The sequence below is a fragment of the Corvus kubaryi genome, unplaced genomic scaffold (genome assembly GCF_017639235.1).
Source record: "Corvus kubaryi isolate FWS band 111438036 unplaced genomic scaffold, C.kubaryi_AGA036_p1.0 133, whole genome shotgun sequence".
In the NCBI taxonomy this organism is placed as follows: Eukaryota; Metazoa; Chordata; class Aves; order Passeriformes; family Corvidae; genus Corvus; species Corvus kubaryi.
Genome location: NW_024580667.1, coordinates 35714193 through 35738842, shown reverse-complemented (window position 1 = coordinate 35738842; position 24650 = coordinate 35714193). Strand labels below are relative to the sequence as shown.

The window sequence follows — 24650 nt, the reverse complement described above, 5'->3', positions numbered from 1 at the left end:
CAAGGCCTGGGGAAGATGTATTTTGAAATTGGGGAGGAGGGTGAGTAGGGGAAAGGGGAGGGAGGAGGCAAAGCGCTGCTATTTTTAAAGACTTGCAAGTTTTTCGTAGTGGGTGTTTCTTAATGTGTGTCCTGACTTTTTCAGGGGAGATTTCTAGAGACCAGTGTAATGGAGTTATTTTGAACTTATTATGAAAAACGCATTTTCGGTATCCTTCCATCCTTATCATTCACACATACCTTACAGAAAAACATTTTTTTCTTTAAGTAATTTGGGTAGACTTTATTCATTAATAAATGCTTTTGGTTTTCTCGTATTTAATCATCACTATAAATTAATTTAGCCTCTGAATTTATATCTGTGGCTTTTGCAGCTTGCTTTGTACCTTGCGCTGGAGCATCTGCATTCAAACGCCAGCTGACGAGCTGTAGATAGGTGAAGCAGAATAGAAAGCAAGTTGTACTTCCATAGTTACATTGACTCAGCATTGCTGAGAGTGGGTCTAAATGCTGCTCTTACTTTTCATCTGCCAGCTCTTTTACTGCAAGACTTCAGCTTTGGGCTTTTGGTCAGATAGTTTGTGCATACATTTATGCAAAGTAATCTAAATGCAGCTGAAATCCTGAAAATTTTAATAAGCCCAGATATTTTTAATTGAGTTGAAAGGAATATGGTGCATTAAAAGGATGTAGCTTCAGCAAGGGTACCAGATTTTTATTTGTTAACTTCCCTGATCTTATGTTTGTGGGTTGTGGTGGGGGTGTTATGTTTTGGAACTTAAGTTCACAGGCAGTGTAAGACCTAATGTGCTGTAGACTTAAGCTTGCATCCTTTTTACCAGTTGAACCTGAAAAATGCATATTTACAGATACAATATGCATCTGTACAAGGACTTCTCAATTATAATTTACAGTTGCAGAAAGGCAAGTCGATTAATCATAGTACTATTTACTCAGGGGTTTTGGATAACATGTACCTGAAAATGACAACACCATGTTTATATTGATACAAAACCATGTTATAAAAACCCCTGAACTTTAGTTGCACCTGAAAACCTATTGGCCGAGTCTCTAACTGGTAGTTATCTCTGCATTTTACATATTGTCCTTGCTATTTTATTTTATTTTTGGATTAATGAATCCCTGTGTTATACCATAATTAGAGAGTAGTTTTAATTACTCTCCCAAGAAGCAGAAAAGCCAGTTGAAATTCCCTCTTTGGGTTAAGAGATGCACACTTGAGTCTTCTGCTTCCCTGATCTAAGCACCACATACCAGGCCAGTGAAGCTGAGCGACTCTTTCGCACCACCTGATGAAGCTGAGTGACCTTAGAGGAATGAATGACATATTCATGAATGAAGGAGAGGAAACAAGTGGACCCTCACTTTACTCTGAAGCTTAGTGGTTAAGAAGAGATTGCGATCACTCTTGCCATTCTAGTTTCTGTTCTCATTAAATGGCTATTTAATATTAGTGCATAAATAGGCTTAGTCTTAAATCCAGCTCTGCCAGCTTGCAGAGAACTCCCCTAATGGCAAAACGATGAAGTTTAGCTTCCTTGACGAGTGTGTGTAGGCCTTGCATCCCTTTCAGTCGTGGTGCACAGCTTTGTCAAGAATGGGGGACGTCTCCACGGCTTTTAAACAGGTAATTAAAATTCTTTCCTGGGAAATGTTGTAAATGTAAACAGTACTCCTCTTTTCAAAGTTAAAAAAAAAAAAAATTGTTTAGATCTTTCTAAGAGAGAGTCCAGGTGCTTTACCTCCAGAAGGGAGCCTGCCAGTTCTGAGTGGATAGGTGCACCCCCAGCAGCTCTGCCTAGACAGAGGAGGAGGAGGAAAAGCTTTCAGAAATGCTCGCTGTACTCTGGGCTGGAGTTGTCTGCAGCACAGAGTGCTGCCAGAATTAGATGAAGGATCATGGTGGTACAAAATCACAGCTGCCATTCTTCTTTCTCCACATGCTTCATCTGAAATGCTTTGATCCAACCCCTGTTTGGGCACCTAGTACTAGTTTCTGGACCTTGCTTGTGCCAAGTATATCCATTAAGCCTTGTTTCTTGATTCTTGCATACGCTGAGGGTTTGTACTGTTGGGAAGATGGAGTGTACATAAGGTAGCTTTGAAGACTGCTTACTTGCTGTCTTCAAGAAGGATAAAGAGAATCAACTGCTGCTTTACTGCCTCCTGGTGAGGTCATACACAAAGGATGTTACCTGTGCATTGGTAGGTGCTGCAGCTCTGGGGCCTTCTTACTTGGATTTACAGGCTTGGCAGCAAATAACTTTCTTGTTTATGCTGCAGACAGAACTCACCATAGTTTCAGAATGAGCTGTTTTCTGGAGAAACCTTTTATTTGTGAGAGCAGGGCTAAATTGGATGAGTGGGCCCATGCCAGCGAAGGTCTGCACTGAAGGCAGAAGAGAAGCAGTCAAAAGAACAGATTGGAAGTGGTACCCCCCCAGCTGGATGTCGAGGTGTAGAAGTAATTAGTGAGTATGCAGATTAAGTAGTGTAAATTTTATTTTTGTGGAAAAAGGAGTTGGGTGACTTCTAACGTTTTTGTGTTTATTTGTTGTGTGATTAGACAGCTCTCTAAAGAGAATCTGCTGGTATTTGTCAAATACTGAATTTTAATTTTTAATATGACTGCCAGTGTTTTTCTATTATGAAGGTATGTTTAAAACTCACTGGATATCAGTTCTAGGTGCTTGCTTAGCCCTTCAGTAATTTAATTTCTCAATCTGTACTACAGGCATTTTTATAGGGTTTTTTTTCAGTTGGACCCCATGAAATAGGAAAGTATCATTATTTCTATTCAAGCAGAAAACTAGAGCCTAGAAATAAGAACAAACTCAGAGTTAATCCAGAGTTCTTCACTTGCAGTAATTTCTCTTGATGTCTGACCTATACTTTAAGTACAGGAGTGTTGTGTTCATGTTTTAGAGACTAAAAGAGCCTACTTAAAGTATTTTTCAAAAGTGCTATTTTATTCCAAGTAGTGAAAAAAACACTTTTTCATTAATATAATGCTTTTTCTCTGGAAGAAAAAGACCAGAAAATTTATTTTATTTAGATTGGCTGAAAATGCAGACTAAATTATATATTTCTATGAAATATCACGGAAATATGTCTTTGAGTTGAGAATGTTCTTTGTGGCTGTGGTTTATGATCAGGATGAAAATCTGCCTCCCAGTCTAGGGATTCTGTGTAGTAATTTAAAACATACAAGAGATGTAATTATTGAAATTTATTAATTGTGAAATCAGCATCTTCAGTCAATAATAATTGATGTATTTAGCGACTTAATGGTTATTAGGTCTGGAAAACTATATTTGAAATTACAAATTGCTCAAAAGTCTAGTTGAAAATATTGCTTTCCAAGTACTATGAAATCAAAGTATGGGTTTTATTTACTCTTTAAACAAGGTTGAATTTTTCAGTTGTCTGAAATTCCATGTATGTTGCATTCTTATTTTAAGAAAGTATTTTTTCTACTTTTGAAAGGTAATTAGAGAATTCTTCATGAACACTGGTGTAACACCTTCAATGAAAAACACGGCTTCAGCCTTTCAGGAAGAAACACTGAAGTGTTTAGTAGAAGTGAAATATGGAAAATCCTGTTTCTTCTGACGTGTACTGTATGCAAAGCTTGACAAATATCTAGGGATTTTCATAGGTGCTAGCTGTGTAGAGATGGCAGAAATAAGCACAGACTGAAATCCTTATGTCTTTTTTAGCAAGAGTTCTTTTTCTTGCAATAATCTTAATGTAGTGGATTGTTTTGAGTTCTCATTTTTAGGTAAAAAAAGGCAGAGTAAGGTAAAAAGCTGCTAGCCATTCTTGTGCACTCATCAGGTGGAATTTAGGACTTCATTGGAAGAACAGATTAACAGACTCTGAATCTCAACAAACATTTCTGCATGTTTAGGTACAATAGAAGAACTCTACTGGTCTCCCTTTTTCTTTTCTTTTTTTCTTGGTTAAGGGACACCTGTGGATAGCTGTTTATCAGGGGGCAACCTCATCAATTTATAAGAACAAAATGCAAATACTTTAACATCTGTAGAGATATAAAGGAGTGGTAGACACAAGTAGTCAGTCATACCTAATTCTCTGTATATAATATCAGAACCTTCAGCTGTCTGGCCATCTCTTGTGTTTTATTGGGGAACTGATACATAGACTGTCCTATGGAAAGTGTCTGTAATAGAGTAAAACTCAGATTTGTGCTCTCATGTTTTTAAAGTAACTTTAGAGACCAAAAGAAGCATTTTATAGAGTTGAATTTTGTGTGTGTGTGTGTGTGTGTGTGAATCTACCTTCGTTTTAATTTGAAATTAATGAACTAATTATAGGTCCCTACAAGTCATACACAGACAATCCTCTAAAAAATGTCTCTGTCAGTGTGCAATCTTAAGCTATAGAAGATTATTTTAAAGTTGTTTGGCTTAAACTCAGATATTTCAAGGTGCTCATGCATCTTCAGAACATATAACCTTTAATGTTTTCCTGTAGTAACTTTTGAATTTAATTACATACTTGCAGATTTCTCTTGACTCTTCCCCCCTACACTCTCCCACTCTCACATTCTTGATAATCTGATATACTCATATTACTTTGAATTTCTTTGAGTGGAAAATGTGAAAGCTGGAGACAATGCTTATAACCAGAATGTTCCAATGTGTTGGGGGTTTTTTTGGCTGTTTCCCTGCTCCCTACCACCCCCACAGCTCAGTCCAGATATACAATAGGTATTCCTTCCCAAGTCTTACTTGTTTTTTCTCTGTGAGGTAAACTGACATGATAGTTTTCATATGCAAACACTGAATATAAATATTTTTATCCCCTCCTGCTTTTTAGGTGTTCTTTGGAGTTTTATTGAAAAAGCCAGGTAGGCAAGCTCCTTTTGTATGCGTGTTTAGTTTAGATTGTGCTAGTCTAGAGTATGGTGCTTTTTTTTTTTTTTTTTTTAGATGCCTGTATCCCTTAGCATCATCTTCTGGGTTTGGGTCTTAATTGCTGCTGTAGCTTATGTTGTTGTAGAGATGTGTGGATAATTTTTGGATAGCTGCAAGTGTCAAATAGTAGAACAGTATGTGGCAAGACTTCTTAAATTTGTTTTTGGTTGTGCAATATTGCTTGATTGTGTCTGTGTTGTAAAAATGCTATTTAATGTGTTAAAGACCAAATATAACAGTGACTTTAATTGCTTTCATAACTTAGTTCAGTAATATAGCATTAATGCTTGGGGTTGAATGTTTTCTATCTTACTCTTCATTAGGCTGTTTCGACACAGAATTGTGAATATTTGGAAAATTTTATTTTAAAAAGTCATTGCTCGTTAGAATTTCTTTTGAAATTTTTGCCTTTGAATTTCTGTTTTGCTGAGAGGACAGTAATTCTTTAAATACTGTTTTTTATAGCCAGCACAGTTGGCAGTAACTTTAATATTTTCTTTCAAAATAATTCTTCAGTTGGATAGTGTGTGGATAGAAACAAGTCTTGTTCTTTGGTCAAACATGAAACATTCTGGGTAACATTATGTTTAGTTAAAGCTCTTATGTTATCAGGCATGCTTTTTAGACTGAAATTTCAAAAATAGGCATTCTTTGGCTACTGAAAGTTTTTAGATGAAAATGTGAAATGTCTGAGTGGATAGATCTCTCAAAAAAAATCATTAAATCCTTCCATTAAATTTCTTTTCTAGTTTTCTTCTTACTAATTGAATGTCAGATTTTTATTTCTTGTACCTAAGAAAAAACCTGGGGTTACTGGTTATTTAATTTCTGGAGCATTGCAAGTGTTGCTCAAACAATTTTTTTTCCTCCTTGTAAATTGTGTAGGTGGTATGTGATGATAACATTTTGAGAGAGAATAGGGAAGCAATTGGGACTGCAGTGCTAAATTATCCTGGCACGTAGTGACTTGTATAAAGATTTTAAGGTAACAAGAACTGTAGCAATCTGCTTCTATGGGCTCTCTTATTCATTAGCTTGCTTCTGCTCTTTTTTTTGGGTTTGGGTTTGTTTTGTTCTGTTCTGGTTTTGTTTTCCAGAGGTTTCCAATACAGGACTAGTATTCAGTTTTTGCTACACTAAGGCAAACACTATAGTCTAGGTACAGTTTACAGTGATGAGTGCAACTTGAACACTTTCTTTGTCAATGGGTTGGATGCATTTTGGCAGCTGTGTTGTCTTAAATCCTAGTCTAGACAAGAGAATTAAAGGTGTGTTATGAGCACGTTATCCTTTCTCAACATTAATGTCATGGGACTCGGTCAGTTAGTTGGGTGCTGTACTCTTCAAAAATGCAATGGTGACAATATTTTAATTCTTGTCTTGATTAGCCCTAGACTAGGTGAAAGATCAGGTGAAGGACAAAAAAAAGGAGTGTTTTTAGAGTTGATTAGCTTGTTTTCAAATATCCCTTTTGTCTTGTAGGTAGAGCTTTAAAAACATTAAAAATACTATCTTCTGCAAAAGTCAGGGTAATGAGGAAGACATTAAAGCGTTTTTGAAATATTAGGATGTAATAGTGTAGGGTAGTGGTCTGTGGTAAAATAAAGTACAGTTCTTACTTTATAGAAAGTAAGTTTGGAGACTTCCCATTATTGTTCTGGTTAACAGGTAGCCTTAACTAAAAGATTAATAGTGTTTGAGATTCCCACGTGAGTTTCAACTCAACTACAATTTAATTTTAACTGGAAATAAATTGGATAAGGCACTGAACTTAAGTGCTCTGAATGTTGTGAAGAAGAGCTTTGGTCCTGGATTTCTGATTAATCGCAAGAAAGGATGCTTTCAAGAAATAGCCAAATAGGTCACCCCTAGCCTATATTCATGTTTGCTGAATTCTTAGCAAGTTTTCGTAGCAGAATGTTTGAATTGTTTGCCCTCTTACTCCTAATACAGTACTAATACTCCTAATTTTACAGTAAAGGGTATAAGCCAGGACTGATCAACCTACTTTATCTGATTAGATCTGGTTGCAGTTTCCAGCACTGCTATAACATCTTTTTAACTGCTGTACGAAATCTTACTTGAAACATTTTATAAAATAATTGGAATAATAAAATAATTTGTCTTATGTAAAAGCTGTGAACTGTATAAGACCTATCTAGAAATGCATAAATTCTCTCCTCAAGAATTCCTTTTCTTTTGAAATGTCTTTACCATGTTTTTAATTTCATTTATAAGTTTCAGAAACTCCTTGGTTTTGTTAGAACTAAACAGTGAATACAAAATGTCTGGGGTTTATACCATTTTCCCCAGAATTTATAAATGAGTGGGGAAAAGAATCTGGTGGGGGTTTTTTTCACCCACCTCTGTATTTAATGATGCAGAATGCTGAACAAGTGTATATTTTTGAACTGTGACACCAGTCGTAATCTGTATACTGCTTCTTGTAAATACATGTTTTTAGGAATGTATGTTTTCAGTCTGTGGATTACTTTCTACTGCCAAAAGAGCTTGATGTATTAATAGGTTTTCCTAGTAGCAGTCTTAAATCTCCAGGTTCAGAATTTGCCCCTCTTCTGCTGAAATAATTCTACTGAAGACCAGTCACACAGTGGTGTTTTGTGGTTTAGTTGTGGGGGTTTTCTTAGCTTTAGGAGTTCAGGTTTTTTGGTTTTGTTTTTTGGTTTTGGATTTTTTTTCCATAATTTGGAGGGCAGAAGAGGATCATGTTGGACTATTTCTTCTGGAGGATTTTATCAGATGCCTTTCATACCCCTCTACCCCCACAAAGCAAAAAATCTAACTAGTGTGAGTGTTTTTCATTCTCCAGTTGAAGCCAGGCCTTCCATCTCACTGCTTAAGGAAGGCATCTGCTCTGTTAGTCTCAGATGCAGTTAGATTCTTGGTAGCTGACATGCAGGTTACTCCCTTCAGTGCCTGGAAGAGAGAAGAATGAGTCAACCTTCTGCTGGGTTAAGGCTGCTGCAGTCCACTGTCAAAGTCCAAGTGATAATGCGGAATGAATTCTCCCATTGCTTTCTTCCGTTTGGGTGTGGTGTTAGGTTTGGGGGGAGGGGAGTGGGGGGTTGTCAGTGTGGTACCACTTAAATCTGTTTGATCTGCTTGGATTCTTTAACAGATGAGCTCCTCAGGATGCATTGAGGCTTTGAAGGTAGAAAAGATTGGTTTTGTTACTGTACCAAATGTGCAGGATGCAGGCAGGCAATCCTGGCATCAATCTTCTGAACATGCAGTGCTCTGGAACAGATGCCTTTTTAAAATACGTTTTTCCCCAATGCCAACCTTCTCTTTTTTTGCGTTTTGTTTAGAAATAAATGAGAACTGGGCCTTACAGAAAAAAAAACCACTAAGCTATTTTAGGTCATTACTTTAGGAATCTGCTTTGCTCCAAGGTGTGTAGTACTGTTGCAACAAACCACTCAAACTATCAAGTCATGTATGCAGAATCTTTTCTCATGAGAAACAGGCTTGGACATGGGTCAAAACACATAGAATGGGAGAGAAATGGAAGTCAGTATGTTAACATGATGCAACAGCTGACCTTTCTTGAAAGACTATGATCACCCGGACCAGGGGAGTCTTCTGGTCATCATTAACTATATGGGGTATCAATTTTGCATTTTTGCAGTGGCTTCCTAATCTAAAGAGAATAAGCAGTCCTGAGAAATCACTGGATTTCAGTCCTGGTACTTTTCTTTATCTTGTACATCTGTTCTTTTTGTGTTGTTTCCTTGGGATTTGTGAATCTGCCTTAATGTGTTTGTGCTTATCTTCATAGTGGTACATCTTCAACAAAAAGATTGAAGAGTATTTTCTAAACCTCTCTTGCAGTTTAGTGGTTAGAACAGCCTTCTGGGAAAAGCAGATGTGAAACTCCTGTGACTAAAGGAGGTGTATGGTGCAGGTCTGTCACCCCATTGATCAGGGTTGTAACCGCTGTACTATGTTAAATGTGAGAAACGGCATTGACACCACTTACTTTTATTCCCAGGGCTTTCTGTGGAAGTGATGTCTCTTGCAGATTTGTTGAATACCTTACTATTGTTGTGTTAGTAGACTCAGTAAGCGATGTTGAGTGAATTAGGCTTCTCCAGGGACTTGGCTGCTTGCATGCCTCCTCCATAAATCTGCAGAGAGGTTAGGTGTATGACCCTGGTTTGGTTCCAGTATATGGCTTAGATGGGCTTGCACAGCTGTAGGCCTTCCGACAGATACCTTGTTTTCATAAAATCTTTGGGTGGGTGAAGCTTTTCAAGAAATTAAGTGGTAGGGAGAAATTTTCTGGAGCAGTCTCTTAGTCATGGGTCTCTAAATGCTTCTGGAGTCCCAGTATATTTGCCTCCCTCAGTTTTGCTTTCAGACTCAGAAATATTTGCCATCAGAATGAGTTCATCTCTCTACCTTCTCCTTTTTCACATCAGTTTCATTCTGTATGTTTTGAGCAGTGAGTTTCTAAATGCCTTTGTATGACTTTTTTAGTGTAGAATAAGGAGTAGGCCACAGACTTGATGATCAAATCATCCACAGCATAAGCTTAACAAGTCTTGTACTTCAGATGTCTTCCTTCTCTAAAAGGAGTTCTATGCATAGGTTATATTATATAGCTGATTGTAACATTTTATTTGGAGTAGAATCTGCTTAGGTGTCTATCCTTACATAAATAGTTGTCTGAGGGATGATAGACTCTTTCCTAGAAAGAAACTGGAGAAGAAGATGGTATCAGGATCACTTGTCAAGAGTCCATAGAGTTTAATGTTAAGTATCAAATGGGAAGATATGTGATTAGTTTGCCTTCATAGGCATCTCTTCTGTCTATCCCTTAGTTTGTTTGTCTGCAGCCTCACTTAACATTAGAAGCTGCAGATGCTCAGCAATCTATTTTCATGCCATCTGTTTCTCCAGTAGTTGGTATAGGATGGCCGTGTGAGAGAATCAATAGCTTTGTGCTCCTTGGTCCTCGATGTTCCAGAAAATTTAGGCATGATGGCAAATTCCAGAAGTTCATTCAATCCAAATATTCCCAAAATTCATTCAAACTGTGGAGAAGTCAGCTGCCTACTGATGTGGTGCATGTGTGGCTATGTTTAGATGGGCGTAGGGGTGAAGAGTTCTCTGCTGCCTTAGAAGATAACATAATGGATCAGCTCATAATTTTGCCTGGACTGTATGAATGGATATCTAATAGTCTTGCCTTTAGTCTGGCACCATACACAATGTACTTGTTCCATCTGGGATTTTATAACCTCTGCTTCTTACCAAAGTATCACTGTCTTATTATGTCGTTGCTGCAAATTTCTGATGAGCCTGTTTAGTATCTAGCAGTTCTTAGTCAAACTTCTTGTAACTCTTTTATTTCTAATGCTCTCTGTAGCCAGATTTCATAGCAACCAAAGTCAGATGCTTGCTACCCATCAGTTGAGTCTGTTAACAACTGTTGGCAAGAAATGTTGTTCCTATTATCACTCTGAGTACCAGTTTTTACATTGTGGGAGTGGTCCTGCTGCCACCAGGCCTTTTGTCCCAGATTCTGCACTTACCGTGTAATTGGAGGATTCCTGGACTCCTCATCTCTGCAAAGGTGATTTTTCAGGAACTATGATGAGCAAATGCAGTCCTTGGACAGCCTTCTGGTGGATTGGAGCTACTATTCTTTTCATCTTTTTGATTTACAGTGTTGGTTACACCTGTAATTGCCAGGAGCTCAACTACTGGGCTGCAGTGATGGTTTGTAGACAGGACATGTGAACTTTAACTGAAAGCAGGGCCCTTTCTCAAGGGAAGGAAGTGACGGGCAAGATGAACCCTTAGTCACAAGACTAAACTGTAGCAGACATATTCAAAGGGCCATTATCTCTAAAAATTATATCACAAGAAGCTGAAGATAAACATCATGATAGCTTGATGATGGAAAGGTGGTTTATCCGGACTGCTTTGTCTTAGGTACTTTAGTATCTCTTTGAAAAAATCCGTGCAATTCAGGTTTTACCGACCGAAGTTTACAGTGTAACTCTGTTATGAAGAGTAAAACAAAATACATAGAAAGCTACCATGAGTATTTGAACTTAAAAGGTCCGAATTGCTCTGGAATGAAGGAAGAGGGAAGGAAGGTGCTATGTATTGCAGGGTTTACTAATGTGTCCCTAGGCTTGATAGGGACACATTGAGGAAAAAGAAACAACCCCGTGTTTACAAAGTTTTCACCTCTGGAAAGAATTGCTGCATTGTAGACTTTACAGAGGAAAGAAGTATGATTTTTGGAAAAAGAAAAGGTTTTCTTTCCGTGGCTTCTCAAGAACTTGGTCATTCAATGTAATTGCTGCAATTTATTGCAGGATATTGCCTTCTCTATTTTTTTCTCACTAACTATATTTGGTAAAAAATACACAAAAAAAAGGAGAAAAGCATCCTTGTTTTTAAATGAGATGAGTATATTCAAGAAAGAAAACAAATAACCTAAAGGTGTGAAATCACATAACTTGGTGAATGTTGAGTTCTCCTCCAGATGGTTTTTAGTTAGAAAAAGTGACTGCCATTGTGGTAGTTTCATGTGTCAGAGATGGACAATGGTAAACTCAGCCTTGGATGAAAGCCTAGAAGGCACACCTTGAATGTCCATCATTACTCTAAAATTAAGCAATTGTATTGCCTTCCTAGCTGGGATAATTAGACTGGTAATTGAAGTCTACATTCTTCTCCAGGAGATGATCAAAATGCTTGCTTTGAAAGACTTTCTGTCTGTCAGCAAGAAATGCGGTTAGATTAAAAGGACTGGGAACAGTCTGGGCTTCACACCTCCACACACACCTTCAGATTAATTGGAATGGCCTTTCTGAATAGGACAACTTAATGTGGAAAAAATAATTAGTGAACTATTTTCAGGAAATTCTAGTTACCAATTAGTGATTCCATGAAGAAGGTGTAATGGACACGGGGGGGTGTGTACAGTACCTTTAAACATAATCTCTTTCTTAAAAGAAAACTGACTTTTTCACATATTTCGGTATTTTTCAAATATTTTATACTGTTACTTTTGAGGGTTAAGTATACAAATTATCATCCTTTCTGTACCTAAAATGTGACAAATAGACATGTAAACATTGGGGTAATACTTTCTTTCTTCGAGTAAAATAAAGTACATGTTTTTTAAAAATTAAGTTTGCACAGAAAGAGAGACAGTTAAAATGTATGTGTATATACACAAATTACGCACATATGTACACAAGGGTTTTTCAGTTTTTTAGCCATCTGGGGTCAGGACTCAGGATAAAAGGAAAAGAAATGGATTCTATCAGGATCTGCAGTCATCTTCTATTTAAAATAATTTAAAATAGGCTTTGTCTACATGTGAAAATTTTTTCACCAAATTACTTCTAAACAAGTTTGTTTAAACCAATGTAAAGCCACATTGTTTGTCTCATACCTAATTTGAGCAATATTAAAATTAGTATCCATGTGGGAATTTGCAGCATTTTAAAGAAGTTTCTTGGATTAGCCTGGCTTGTTTGTGTTTTCTTCCTCTGAAAAAAAAATTATGTCAGTAAGAAACATAGACTCTTTTTTTGTTCTGTTTGCCTCTCTCACACACTCATGCATGGGTTGCTTTCTCTGTCAGCAAGCAGGGCCTGTCGTCCCTGTGAGCTGGGCTGAGGAGCCATCTCACTGGGTGACACCAGCCATCAGCCGGCACACAGCCACTGGCAAAACGCCAGCGTGGAGCTGCTCCGGTGCCCCGGGGATGCTGACAGCCAGAGCCTTGGGCTCTGACCCTGGGCTGCTGACACAGCTTTGGCACAGCCAACGCAGCCAGGTGCCCAAACCCCCAGAGATGCAGCGGTCTGGTGGTGGTAGAGGAGTCCCAGGGGCCAACCTTGCTGATAGGGTTAACAGGTACAAGATAAAACAGTCTGCAGGGTTGACTGGCTGCCACAGAGTGTCTTTCGTGGACAATAAAATGGCTGTCAGGCAGGTTAGTAAAACTCTTCTGGGAAAAAGGAGCTTTTTATAGCCTAGACTAGACCCAAGGAAATTAACATTTATACAGTAGTTAAAATATAAATAGCTCGACATCTGAGATGATGAGTATATCTGAGCTCCTCGTTATAGCTGGCTTCATTTTGATAGTTAATCAAATATTAGATTTGAGATTGTACGTACACACATGTATGTATGTGAGGAAAAGTAAAATGTTTAGATTTCACTGTTTTACTAGATACCCTGTATTTCATGTCATCTTATAAACAAGTTCTTACTAAGAAATTTTGGGATATTAGAATGGATTATATTCGCAACACTGATTCAGAATGAAGTAGTCTGTTGTTTTTCTTTAATTGGTACCTGTCTTATGGTAGAAAGAGTGAAAAAATCTCCTAAGAAAATTATTTCTGAAGTTTATGCTCAAGATAGAAAGGAGGTTATCAGTAAATTGTTCTCTAATACCACATAGAGGTAGTATGCTGGGAGGCAGTATTTTGTATTTGAAGATGAACCAAAATTTATTTTAATAAGAACAAACAAGTAACAAACAATCAAAAAATCCTGACAATTCTGAAGCTTATTTTGGTCTGTTCACCTTTAGATATGGAAACAGTTTCACTTAGCAACATGATAGACACTTTTTGAATAAAATTTATGGAGTTAGAAATTGAGTTGTTGAAGATGGAGGTGACTTCTTAAACCTGTGGAGAATAAAACCATCTTAGTGTTCTGTTTATTCTAACATTGCAATTATTTATATCAGGCATATGCTAATTAGATAAATCGTTCTGTAAGATAAGGGCCACTGACTTTCTAAAGTCATGGCAGAATGCTTTTTCTTACCAAGTTGAAAACCAAATGTTCTGGTAGAAACTTGGCAGGAGTGAAGAGGCTTTCAGAGCATCTGCTCATGATACTAGTCAAGGCCTTGGATTTGTTCTTTGTTGGTAGAGGAGGGTCTGACTATGGTCAAAAGGATATTAAATCAGAATCCTACTTCTGCAGTAAAAGAGAAAATGATAGCATTTATCCTGTTTTGTCCTGAATTGGTTCACTGTATCAGCGTGATGGTCACTTGCTTAGAGTTTCTGTAAAATAGTCCATCTTCTGAAAAATATCCAGAGTTGTACCCTAATTATACCATTGCAAGGAATATCTGTCTCAACAGGGCATTTTTGCAAAGTTTTTTTATATGCACTGTAGGATGTTTTTATTAGCTTGAAGGACATTAAGCTGTGTTCTTCTTTAGTTTCTAGGGCAACGAAAGTCTATTCTTTGAACTAGACGCACAAAGTCTTTTCAGGCTATGCAGTATCATAAAAACTCTGGTATCTACCTGCCTTAGCTTCTACATGGAGACTGATGAGAGAGCAGAAATTCAGGCCAGGTTGTTTGCCAATTAGCCCTATTATTTTTGTTTTACTTTTTCTTAAGTTTTAGTGACGTGCAGCTAGGTTCATTGCAAAAGGTCAAATTCTTTAAAAAGCAAGTAAATAAAAGCCTCTGTGGAACTGCAGTTTGTATCAGTATGTAATGCTCGATTCTGCATACTAGATCATGGCAGTCAGATTATCAGAGGTGAATTCTGTGACCTAGGCTTGCATTTGTTTTCAGAGGCCATACGTGGGTAGTGCTGAAAGTCAGGAGCACAGATTTTTTTGGAGTAAAAGTATCTTACCTCAGCATGGAAGAACAACTGTTTCGTTCCCTGGGTTTCTGACTGGACAGGACAACACAGTCATTCCTGGACTCTAATCCTTTGGAAGCAAGTGATGCTACTAAGAAGGTTTTGAATTAATTGTTAGGCCTATTCTTGAAGACTGTAAAAGTGTAATTTTAATGAGCTAGAGAAAATCCTATTAGCATAGTTTAAACAAGTTTTGCAGTGGAATTTTTATCAGTGATTATAATTTGGTTAAAGTAATATAAGAGTGTGTTGGCTTTGAAGAGTGAACTAATACTTAGAGGACTATAGTCTTCTGGCCCTTTTAAAATGCATATGCATTTGACTATTTTTGCTATTTTTACTTTATGTATCCACTAAAAAGTTTTGCTTTTTATAGTTTAAATAAACAAGGATAAAGTGTTTGAAGTTGTCATTAACTTATGCTTGAGCTTTAGGTAATTCTGCAAAATCTGGTTAGTTCATTTTGCTTTCAGAATTCTAAGATATATGTCTATCTTGAGACCTGTAAGTATGATTATCACTTCCTCTACATAAATTAATAGCTATAAGTATTTATATAACTTTGTCATTTGTTTCTCAGCCCATTTTCCATGTAAGAAAGCCTTATGCAACTCAGTTGTCTGTGTGTCTCATCTTCCTCCATTACCTGTCAGTAAGTTTTGAATTCTGCAGCGAAGTTAAACTAAATTAAACATTATTAGGACAAATTCCCAAAGAGATTGTGCAAGGCCTGTCCTTGGAAGTGTTCAAGACTGAGCTGTGCATGGCCCTGAGCAAGCTGGTTCAGATTTCCTGGCTAACCTTGCTCTGAGCAGGGGGTTGGACTGGAGACTTCCCAAGGTCCCTTCCTGCCCAGATCAACATCTGGAACAAATGAGAAATCTAAATAATGATTAAGTTCTGTCAGAATTGTTGGTGGGAAAGACACACTGTCACTGCTGTAGTTATGGAGGAAACGGGCACATGCTTAATCCTAATTGTGGACTGGAGAACGGTGAGTGGAAAAGTTGTAGGCAGAAGGAAGAACTAGAGCTTTAGACAGCAGCATTGATACTCTATAAGAAACTAGACCTACCACTGTACTCATAAATTACTTTACAGACTCTGTGCTTTATGCAAAGTCTGGATGCTGTCTCAGCTTTTCCAAAAGGATTATTAAGAGTATTTTATTGCAAGGATTTTTCTTTAGGCCAGCTACAGGCGTAAACTTTGATCTATCTGAGTTGGTACAAATCTGTTTAGTCACTTTCTTCTTCCTCCCTCACCTTTGTCAGTGCTTGCTTGTACAGGAAGTTGTACAGTATATTTTAAAATATTACAGTGGCTTAGATAAACATTTGCATATCAAGATATGCTTCTGACAAATTTCTGGTGACAAAGCATGTATTGATGGGTAACTGGTAATGCATTTTAGGGTCACTGTTGAGTTCTTTTGAACACAGCAATGTAATAACTTTAAGCTATAAAACAATTATAATCCATAGATTGTATGATGTGCAAGAGGCTCGCATTGCTTTTAATAGGTATCTGCATTTTTTATTGCCTTTGCAAAGGGACCTGTTTCAGTCCCACATCATCAGAATAGGCAGGCTTTATGACCTTGTAGAGTTTTGTACAGAGGTGCAAGGAGGAGGAGAAATCCCTCAATGTCAGCATATGTTTTAAGATATTGTGGGCCTTTGCAGTTTCTGCTCAGGCCGGTGGTGTTGAAGCGAGGTAACAGCCTTGACTTTGTCCCGAAAGCTGGTGTTCTTGCTTCAAGACACACCTAATCCACTAGCTTTATTCTTTCTGCTGACAGATTTGATGTTGTCACGGAATCTGCCCTAACGTTCTAAATAATTGTAAAGAAATCCCAAAATGTTGTGGTGTTACATAACCTACTGCTGAGAATAGCTGGGATGCAGGGTGCTTTTTCGCTTGAAGAGCAGGCAAAACTGCTACTGCATCCTTCAAGATGTTCAGATTGCCTCCATCACTAAGGATGGAAGGCCTCAGAAGTGTTTATGTGCCATAGGTAATAGAGATTAAAGCTGACAACTCTTTTCTTCAGATGGAGAGCAGAGGTACAGAGTTCATGAGACTTGCTAGAAATTGCACCGGAGGTCTGTAACAGGGTGTGAAACTGAACCCACATCTCTTAAATCATGTGTCAGCATTCCTCTTGCTTGATGCTTCATGTCTTTGCTGTAAGATATCAGTGGATAAAGTTCAATTATAAGTGGCCATGTCTGAAAAAAATTGGTCATTTAGAAGCAATGGGGTTTTTTTGAGACTTCAGAATATAAAAAAAAGATAGGTGGTAGTCTCTTTAATTTTAGAATCTTCTATATGTTGCACATTTGGTAGGTACTGAAAGCCTTGACATATCCAGTCATGCTCATTGTATTGGAATAAACGTTAGTATATTAGCATGGATATGGCTTAAAAATACTCAAGGTAAGAAAACTAATGTGGTTATTAAGAATAATTTTCAATTATGGATGCAAAGCTTAAATATTGAAATGTGAGGCCTAATTTTCAAAATGTTGAGCCATTCCTACAGCTAGTAGCAGTAAATTAAAAAAAATTAGATGATCAGCTTTAATGTCTGGAAATTTTTTGAGCAAGAACTTTTTTGTATTTAAGGAACCATAACATGCCTCATAATCTGTTAGTATCTTGACAAGTAGACTTCTTTCAGTGTGAACTGAGTAGAGAGACAGGAGCTAGATGAAATTGGTGAGGCTGTGGGAATCTCAGATTTGTAGGACAAATCTGTAGAAACAAGAAAATTAGTCACAATGGAAAAAGTCAGGTAAAACATTTGCGTTGTATTTACTTGTGGTTATTGCTTCTTTTTTTTATTAAGCTATACCAAGGAACAGAAAATTCCCATTCGAAAATTCCAGTGTTTCTGAGTTGCTAAGTGTGGCAAGCATTTTAGGATTTCAACAAGATGATGTTGATGCTCGTTTGTGTAAAATGAGAATTTTGATTGGCATAGAGAGGGAACTCAAGGATTAAAATCTTGTTTGGATATGCTCCCAGCAAACCTGCTGCTAAGCAGGTAGATTTTATATATCCTTAGAGTCTTTCCAGTCTTGATAATAGACTTCAGTGTTAGCTATGAATTTTAATGATAGATACTAGGGAGAAGTGTCCTTTTTAAGGTGAAAAATAACCTCTTGTCTGTGAAGGCTTTTGAGCATCTGAAACGGCAGTAGATGAGAACTGAAGCTACTTGTGTCTTTGGCTCCTTGTTATCATCCCCAGCGGTCAGAGTGCTGTTTTCCTTCACCTGTGCCAGAGCCTTACTTCGAGGGGAACAGACAGTGTCATGGGATGTAGTTTAAACATTCATGGAGTTCTGCAAGCTTAATGAGAAAATGTCTCCCTAACATCTTAATGATCAGGGACCTTTTTTTTCAGGACTTACTTTAGTGACTAGCAAACCCTTAAGACATGTTGATAAGACATTTGAATTTTCAGATGTTCTTGACATTTCACCTTAAAAGCTGAAGGCAGAGCTGATGGAAGCTGTATCTGCAGTGACTTGCAGAAGCAGGCTGAAAACATGGAAGGAGTTTATTGTTATTCTGGTTCCCCTATGAAATCTTAGATGCGGAAAATCCTCTGTAGATGAGAATTTTTCGCTGAAGTGATCGGAAATGACCTGTAAAGATCTTTGGTGTCCTTCATACAGGGATGATGTGCATCATTCTGTTGCAGCAAGGGAATGTAGGTTTACCAGATGGCCTTTAAGTGTGTATTGGGTTGTACCATCCGTGGTTCTTGTCCCTTAGAAGGTCTCAGCTGTAAGCTGCTTAGGAATAATGTGTGTAATAAGTGCTTTGGTTGAAAAGTGCTTATTGTACCTGTTGGGAAGCAGATATTTATAGTGCTTCTGTATATTGTGGTTGGTTGTTCTTTCTTGGGCTTTTGGTTGGAAGGGAACTATTTCCTCTTATTTCTTACAAGCACAGCACCAATGGTGAGCCAAACTGGCACTGGTTGAGACTTTTTCTAGACCTTGAAACCAAACTGGAAAGTGAAGCCAGCTAGAACACCCACAGAACTGAACCGGCTTTAAAGTATTTTATTTAAGCTGAGGTGGGTATTTCCAGAAAGTTTCATGTACAAGAACAGAGTTTTTGAAGCCTTTTCAAAAGTGATATGGCACAGTATTTATTATTCTAATATTATCCTCCCAAGCTGTTTTACAATTATTATTTAATTTGCTGTCCTATGAGTAAGTAGAATTATCATGACTTTATATACCTCAATCTATCCACCTGAAGAGTGTGTTTTCCCAAAGGGTATGTAAGGAGTTCGTGTCAAAGCCTAGAATAAAGTGTTAGATCCCAGTCCTGCAATTAGGCCGTACACTGTTCTTTATAGCAGACTAATTCATGACTCAGCCACCTAATTGCAGTGGGACTTCCAATAAATTCTTTAACATCTACTCATTTATAAAAATGATTTTAAGACCATTTTTTTAGTTGGGAGTTGTTGCTTAAGAAATTAAATCATTACACAATATAGCTTACAAAACTGAATATTAAATGCAATTAATTAGTAAACTGGAATGACTTGTTTGCATCAGAATCGTGGGAGTTTTACAGCTGTTCTGTATGCTTTTGCCTGAGAAGTTGTAATAATTTCCATTAGAGGGAAAAGTGCTCAAACTTTGCAGAAAACTGGCTTTGTTTAGGTTTGAGTATCTCTCTGACACATTTACAGGTATTGACACATCTTCATTGGTATATATTTGCAGAAGTCCATGGAAACATAACTCTGCACAATGAGCCCCTAATGGTTACAGTTTTTAAAGCTACCAAAATACAAAGAATAAGGGTTTGGAAAAAGTGAAATATCTCCTCTGAGTGTCTTAAGGTAGTAATAGCTTCAGAGATAGATAGATAGATAGATAGATTTCCTGCTGCTTTGGTTCAAGAATTGGTAGCTTCAACAAAGGGTTAAGATGGTTTTCTCCTTGAAAATTCTGTGGTATTGCTTCCTTTCATCCTGATGTTTGAGAGGCTCAGAATCAGTCTGGGGAACACTCTGTGCCTTTTCTTATCCTCCATAGCTGATGTGAGTTTTAACTATCGAGGATTCTGCATTAAATATCCAAGTAATTATGTGAAAGGGATTAGAAAAAGTCTTGATAGTTACACTTGGAATATGTTCTTCCTCTAGATGAGGAAACTGCACGTTCAAGTTATGACAGATTTTACTGCAGGCAATCAAAGTTTGCAAGTTAGGTTATGAAAGGGTATTTAGTTACATTTAGTGTGAATTTGTAAATAACCTAATCGATTTAACTGTCATTTCTGGTGCTTTATTTCATATGACCCAGAATTCTTTTGCTGTGTATTTTGGCAGGATTCATACCAGAAATTTTTTGTAAGTCTAAAATGAAGAATAATTATTGTTTACTGACTTTTTGATGTAATTTCCATCATTAATATCTTTATCCCTTAAATTAATTTCCTTTTTGAAATCTATCAAAAGTGCGAGAAATGCATTAAAAAAAAAAAGAGAGAAAGATGTGTAGAAGGTGATGAAGGTAATTTAGTACTGGAGAGTCCTTTTGATTATTAGTAATACTTACCATGTATAGATATCTTTTGTATTTCAGTGGTCCCAGTATTTATCATATAAAGCTGTAATCATGCATCTTTCCAGAAACTTCAACAGACTTAAACTTGTTATAAGAAATAGTCTTTAAGAATACACAGTAATCTCTTGATTTGCTTTTATTACACAGAATTATTTGGTTTAAAATATTTGTGTCTGATATGAAGCTCAGGAAAAAATCCTGGAAAAGATACAACACTTCCAGAATGTGAAATTAGAAAACAGGAACCTGTTTGGACTTGTTAAGATCTTCTGTACTGACTAGTACAACTCACACACACGGAGTTTAGGGGTACTAGGCAATCTCTACCACTCTTTAAGGAAATCAAATCAGTTTATTAGCCTTGGTGTATGTTTGGTTTGTTCGTTTGTTTTTTTTTAATTCTTGCTCTTTTAGTCTTCATTTTTATTATCTTTTCACTGCACATTGTCTTTGTTTTTATCTTTATCCAATGACGGCTCTAACCAGAAATCTGAGAAGTACCTTTTAAAAGACATTCAGATGTGAAGTCAGGTACTGCCCATGTTTTTCTCCTTCTGGGTATGATTGGAGGTGGAAAAACTGTGAGGTAAAAGTCTCTGAAGATTATTTTCATACCATTCATCTTGAAGCTTTCTAAATGTTTTAAGCTGTTACTCAAAGTTTACACAGTAATCTAAACAGATGCGTGTGCCATAAGATAAAATTTAGAAACTATTTATTGCCATGTGACGTGTAAGGCTGTGTGGTCAGTGGTGTATAACTGGTCTACATAAAACATTTGAAGTCCGTGTATTTATTGATTACATGTGGCTGTGGTGTCCATCTTCAGGAAAACTGAGGGACTTACTGTGGGCTGTTGGTTCCAGGTGCTCATTAAAGATGGGTAACAGTGGGTTTTAGCACTGAATAGTTATCTAGGACTGGGAAATACATTCTGATTGTCTTTTATGGAGCAATGACTGTACCTTGTCAGAAGTGATATCCTGGATATGATGGCATTTAACTCTGCACCAGTGCCTTTCATAGGGCTGTAAATGACTGCAGTCATGTTATCTCTTCAAGAGTCGCTGCTGCTCAGTGTCTGTCATATTGGAGCTAAAGATAGTGAGATCATTAAAACAGGGTGAAGTGCCTTGTTCTTTAAACGTGTTCTGCAAACATGTGTAATTGGTCTTGCAAAAATTTGTTCCTGAAGAGGTCTTGAAAAGCCAAGCCTTCCCCTGCTATATTTGAGAGTTTTTCTTACAGGCTCTGCTATGATATTTGCCCTAGAATACATACTGTGCTGCACTGATACTGACAAAAGTGGCAGCAATTCTTATTTTCAGGTGGCCCTTGTGCTTTTCATTATAAATGATCAGTGCTGCTCAAAGCTTTTCAGCTATATTGAGAAAATTGGATTTTCCTGCTCCTGAAATGAGGAGCAGAACTGTGCCACTTTCCCATTGCTAAGGGGACAGGCACGGGCAGATGGACTGCAGCAAAAGGCAGAACTTCTGCCCAGCTCCCACTGTGGACTGAGCTGCTCTCCCCGTGATGGGAGGAGCAGCCTGGATTCAGGACTTCAGTATAGGTGATGGGGTTTTAGCCTCTCTTGCTCTGCTAAAAGTATTTGTGAGTAGGTTAGATCCTACCAGAATCTTTTGGTAGGATTTGTGAATTCCTATGTTTGATATTTGTGGTTGTATGGAAGGGTTCTGCGTTGCTGCTTGGACGTTGCAAGGTGGCTCTTTTTGTTTGTTTGTTCATTTTTTTCCTTTGTAAAGCACCTGTTTTTCTCTTGGGCCACTGAAATTCAACAGGGTGAAAAGCCCATGAGGAAGAAATGTTCTTCTTCCCTTCGTATTTCATTACAATCATGTAATTCCCCCACATCTGAGAAATCTCCCTTCCCTTGGTGGGCCTGTGCTGCTGCACACCACCTCAGTAATGGGTGTGCAACATCTGGCTGGTCAAAGCTCTGAATATCAAGTGGGGTCTCCAAATCCAAGCAGAAGTTGCCTCCAGTGAGATCAGCAGCTGTAGTAAGGAGAGTATTGAGCCAGGGGTCTCCCCCGTACTCATCATAAAAAAATTTGCCCAGGATACTAAGTGAGGCAGGAAATTCTGGCAGTGTTGGGGGGTAAAGGGTGCAGAGCTAGCTTGAACTTCAGAGCTTGTAGAGCTCGATTTAGTCAAGGGCTAGATTTTCCACACCAGAGCTCAAAAACTGGGAAGTGCAGTGCAGAGACCCTTAGGACTCTGAATGAAGACACACAGTTCATCATCCTCTTGGTACTTGGGGAATGTGATACACAGAAGTCTGGTCTAACTCCCCCTGCCCAGCTTGGGTCTGGCAAGACTGATAATGAGCTGGAGCTCATAAGCCCATACCAGAGCCAGTCTTCTGCTCGGTATCCATGGACTGTTTTTCCATTATTTGCTGTATTCTAGGTAGTAGACACTGAATTTTCTATGTAGAAAGACATAATTGTTTGTATATATTATAAACAAGCATAAGTATATATAAAAATCTAAAGTATACGTCACACAGAATATATATGTATTATATATATATAATGTATTTTCTCTGTAAACTTAACTACTCAAAATCTAGGTAGTACAGGTATGTAGTCTGCAAGACCAACTTTATTTTTTATAAGAAGCCATAATGAGAGCTTTGCAGAAACACTTTCTTACACATTTCAGTATTGTAAAGTTATTGGTTATTGGATGAATCTGAATTGTAAGGTAAGACTATTGACTGTAGGATCTCATTTTAGGTGGTGAAGGTAGCTAGTGAATTGGGTAAATGCAACAGGGAAAGCAATACAGAAGTTTGCTTCTATCTGTTCCACCTAATAGTTGCTAGATGGCCCTGTGCAAATAAATTAAATTAAGCTTTTCACATCTTTTCTGTCAGCTCATCAGTTTTTTCTGTTCTTCAGTATGAAACGTCAGTGTTTCCACTGCTCAGTTTCCAGGTGCTGAGTACTCATAGCATACAGACTCTCAGAAACTTAGCTGCCCAGCTTTTCTAAGGTTCCTAAATCTTTTAAGCACTTGAATGTTTCAGTGGAACTGACTATAGCTGCAACAAGTGTGTATGTGTTTCCTCATGTGCTTCTCAACAAATTGGAGTGATCTCACAAAACTGAAAGAGGTGGTCTTGTGTTTTAATTCTGGCTCATATATTTCTTCACTGGGCATTTCTCAAGCACCTGCTTTGAATTTCTCAATTTTACCAGAGGGCAAGCCAGTGGGGAGTGAGAGGAAGTTCAGGGCCCTCAGATATCAAGAAATGCAGTGAAGGTGTACATGATTCCATTTCCACTGAAGGGTTTTTTTAATGCTGTATAGCAAACAGAACAGGACACATGCTTCTGAACAATAAAGATAAGACAGTAATTCAATATTTCTTTTTATCTGTTGAATGCCATCCATCTTATGTAATTAAAGACTATGCTGTCTTGTGTTTAAACTCAGGAGGACAGATTTCAAGATGCTTGTGTGTATTTTGGTACTTAATTAATGACAGCTTGCTCTTGCAGGAGTTCCAAGGGTATCATTGTGCTAAACACTGCGTATCTACGGAGTAAGAAATGGATTGTATCTCTTCAGATGGTAAATGAAGGCAGGATAAATGGTAAAAGTGAGGGGAATTGTCTACAATTATCGATGACAGCCCTAGACTATGGGCTAGTTAGCAAAGTTAGTTAGCTTCCCTTAGTTAGCAAAGAGGCGTAACAAAGTTTAGAATTTCAGCTACATCTTACGTCATTGTTGGACAAATTTTTGATATTAGTCTGGTGATGTAAGAGTTGCTTATGTGGTTTGGGACATTATTGGCCTTTTATCCTTTCTGACTCTGGAGGAGCCTGCTGTCCCTGCTGCAGAGCCAGCAGGAGCACACAGGTTACCTTTTCCAGTGCAGAGTGGTGACAGACAGGGAAACAGGCTGTTTCCCTCAACCAGCTGAGGCAGGTGCACCAGCACTGCTCTGCTGCCTTGCTTGGCAGGAAGGGGAGACGGGTGGAAGGGATGAAGAAGGTGTAATAGGTGGCTTAAGGATGGTGTCATCTTCAGCTGCTGCAGGTGTCAGCTGCGTCTTTTGTCCACAGTCCAGCCTTACTCCAGTGATTTGACTCAAAGCAATGCTACTAAGATAATATGAAGGAGAAAATCAGGTTTAAGTTAAGAAGGTACCATCTTGCTTCTCTTAGGTCTGGTTTAAGTGCTAAAAGTCATAACTGGTTTTTCTCTCAGTCCTAGTTGCTTTCTTGAGAAAACCTGAGTAAGAGTATTTTGGAAGTAGGCCCAGTGTTTTCGTCTCTCTTTTCTTTTCTATGGCAAATATGTAAATTTAAAACCTGATGGAACTTAGTTTCATGTCTGAAGAAAGGTATGAATGTGAGGATGGGGGG

General features: G+C 37.8%; 1 protein-coding gene and 1 long non-coding RNA gene across 2 annotated transcripts in view; both read left to right on the top strand.

The window, feature by feature from the left end:
• Positions 1-24650, top strand: part of RAP2A (RAP2A, member of RAS oncogene family) — a 31040-nt gene that overhangs the window by 1517 nt on the left and 4873 nt on the right. The gene's annotated exons all lie outside the window — the stretch shown is intronic.
• Positions 165-24650, top strand: LOC121671566. The gene is made up of 4 exons (XR_006018543.1): positions 165-1647; positions 2368-3930; positions 4863-4893; positions 5846-24650. It is a non-coding gene; the product is annotated as an uncharacterized LOC121671566 (long non-coding RNA).